This window comes from Ochotona princeps, chromosome 7 (assembly GCF_030435755.1).
Source record: "Ochotona princeps isolate mOchPri1 chromosome 7, mOchPri1.hap1, whole genome shotgun sequence".
Classification (NCBI taxonomy): Eukaryota; Metazoa; Chordata; class Mammalia; order Lagomorpha; family Ochotonidae; genus Ochotona; species Ochotona princeps.
Genome location: NC_080838.1, coordinates 7,514,883 through 7,517,823, shown reverse-complemented (window position 1 = coordinate 7,517,823; position 2,941 = coordinate 7,514,883). Strand labels below are relative to the sequence as shown.

The window sequence follows — 2,941 nt, the reverse complement described above, 5'->3', positions numbered from 1 at the left end:
AGCTGGAACTCTAGTTGTTTTCAGTTCTAGTTTCTGCTGAGATGTTTCCTGGGAGGTGGTAAATGGCCAGAGTCGTTGGGTCTCTGCTATGCATATGGCTTGTGGGAGGTCTGAATTGAGTGCTTGGTTCCTGGCTTTGTCCTGGCCCAACCCTGGCTGTTATGAACATTTGGGGTTAGGAAATCTTTATCTGTCTCTATCTTTCAAATAATTAAAACAAAAAATTAAAAGATAGCTACTAATAGCAGTATCTTCAAATGAATTACCTGTTTTTTTTTTTAAAAAAAAAACCAGAAAATTGGCAATTTGTCACGTTGTATATGTATGTTCAGATATGGTTTGTGTGTGAAATGTGATTTTACTGATCTTCAGATCAGAAAGTATAGGAAAGACAGTTGTTGGTGGTTGGTAATCACAGCAGCTTGCCTATCATATCTCTTCTGGAAGTCATTTCTTGCTTGTTCAATCTCATTGTATTTATTGTTTAAGGTCTTAGACATTATTATAAGATTTTCATGCTGTGATTTGAACCTCAGCTAACAAGCAAATGCATGACAGTTGCTTTCCGTGAGTGCAAGAAAGGTCTCTTGTATTTCTTCTATGTGAAAAAAAAATGTTTTCTTCAGTGCAGATTAATCTAGACAATGGCATTCTGAGTAAATCAGTTTTATTCAAATCATCAAAAGAGAGTTTCATGCATGACTTTCTAATCCTGCAGGCTGTTTAAAGAACTTAGTGAGGATACAGAAACACACTAATTTGTTCATTTTCTTTCCAAATCTTGAACCATTTGTTCTCCTCTCCCATATTGTAAGGCAAGTTGACATTCTCCTTCTTTTTCTAATTGTTCCATGATTCCCAGTTTTCATTGAATGTTTCATTGAATTCATTATATGTTTACTGTTAAATTTTGACGTTTTAATTATTGGGAATATTTGATCACATATAATCTTAATAGTGTTCAACAATGCCATCCAGCTCACATTCTGTACAGAATGCTGACAGAGTGATAGGTGGTGGAAGCCAAGATTATGTGTTGTACAGCTGGTTGATGCAGGGGAAGGCAGAATGTTCACATTACAGCAGACATTATGTTGTATCTCTTGGTAACTGCAGTACAAGACAAAAAATACCAGTGATTTTAGACAGTTTATTGATAGCAAAGAACAGAAGCCTTCTCAGGTTAATTTCTAAAAATTCATGTTTTTAAAGAATTCACTTAATTTGTATATTTGAAGGTCAAGTTATAGAGGGCCCAGCATGGTGGCCTATTGGCTAAATTCCTTGCCTTGCATGCTCCAGGATCCCATATGGACTCCGGTTCTAATCCCCGGCAGCCACACTTCCCATCAAGCTCCCTGCTTGTGGCCTGGGAAAGCAGTGGAGGACGACCCAAAGCCTTGGGACCTTGCACCCGCGTGGGAGACCTGGAAGAGGCTCCAGGTTCCTGGCTTTGGATTGGCTTAGCTCCATCTGTTGCGGCCGCTTGGGGAGTTAATCAACTGATGGAAGATCTTCCTCTCTGTCTCTTTCTCTCTATATATCTGACTTTACATAAAATTAAATAAATCTTAAAAAAAAAAAAAAAGACAAGCTATAGAAAGAGAGACCTGAAACTGCTACAGCAGTCAGGGGTGCACCAGGCTAAAGCAAGGAACCTAGAACTCCTATTTGGGTCTCCCACATGGGCGCAGGGACCCAAGGATTTGGGGTCAGCTTTCTGTTTTCCCAGATGCAGGCAGCTGAATGAAAGTGGAGCAACAAGGACTCAATGCAGTGTCCATATAGGATGCCAGCATCACAGTTGGTGGCTTAATCTGTTGTGTCACAAACATAAAATCTTAAAAATGTAGGATTTAGCAGCCATCTCAGGGGTACATGTGCGTTAGACACCATGACTTGGTTAATAGGTCAAGGATTGGGGTACCTGCTTCCTTTCATTCTTTCTTTGCTTTTCTCCTCTCTCACATGTATCCAAATATTTAAATCTGGCAGTATTGACTCTACCTCTTAGTGCTTGGGTCAAGTCAAGCTGTATTTTTCATAAGTCATATCTTCAAAACTGCCAGTGTTTTTTAAGATGTATTTGTTTACTTGAATGTCAGAAAAGGAAAGACAGGGACAGAAAGACAGGTGCACACAGTTGGGTGGTGGAAAGAGAGATGAGAGAATGAGAGAATATGAATATGAATGAGTGAATAGGAATGAATATGAGAATCACCCATTTGTCAGTACTGAGTCACTACCCAAATGGTTCAGGTAGCCAGAGCCGAACCATTCAAAGCTGGGAGCTAGGAGCTTCCTCTGAAATAGCAGGGAGCTGAATTGAAAATGGAGCAGGTTGGACTCAAATTAGCACCCACATGGCATACAGGCATTGCAGTAGGTAGTTCAACACTGTCACAATGCAGAGCCCCAAAGTAGCCAGTTTGATGGGCTTAATTCAGACTGTGAATCTATTTCTCCTGGATCAGGTGGCTACTGTGGGTTCAGAGATCTTTTGGGGTCTCCCAGTGCTTTCTGCAGGCTGTGTTCTTAACACTGAACTTCCCTGTGTACACTTTAGCTCAGGCCTTATACCTGGTCTGCATTGTGAATAGGGAGACATGGGGTTGAAGAAAAAAAGAACCTTTTGGGGTTGGCACAGGGGAGAATGTGCAAGATACAAATTGGACAGCTTTTGCTTGGATAATTGCACCTCCTACATTAGTTCTTTGTTTCTGATCTTTCTTATGTTCTATCGCTTTGTCTTACATATTTTTTGACATATTTAATTATTTGAGTTCTTTGAAAGGCATAGAGAAACCGAGAGACGGATGGATCTTTGTTTGCTGGCTTGTTTCTCAGTGGCTGCAACAACTGGGGCGAGGACAGGTGGAAGGCAGTAGACTGGAACTCTAGCCACACCTCCCACGAGGGTGACAGGTACCCAGAAACTACC

The 2,941-nt window shown here is 40.8% G+C and overlaps 1 non-coding gene across 1 annotated transcript; it reads left to right on the top strand.

Moving 5' to 3' along the window:
• Positions 1 to 2,528: 2,528 nt before the first annotated feature.
• On the top strand, positions 2,529 to 2,610 carry LOC131480886 (small nucleolar RNA SNORA51). Its single transcript, XR_009245874.1, has one exon. It is a non-coding gene; the product is annotated as a small nucleolar RNA SNORA51 (small nucleolar RNA).
• Positions 2,611 to 2,941: the final 331 nt, after the last annotated feature.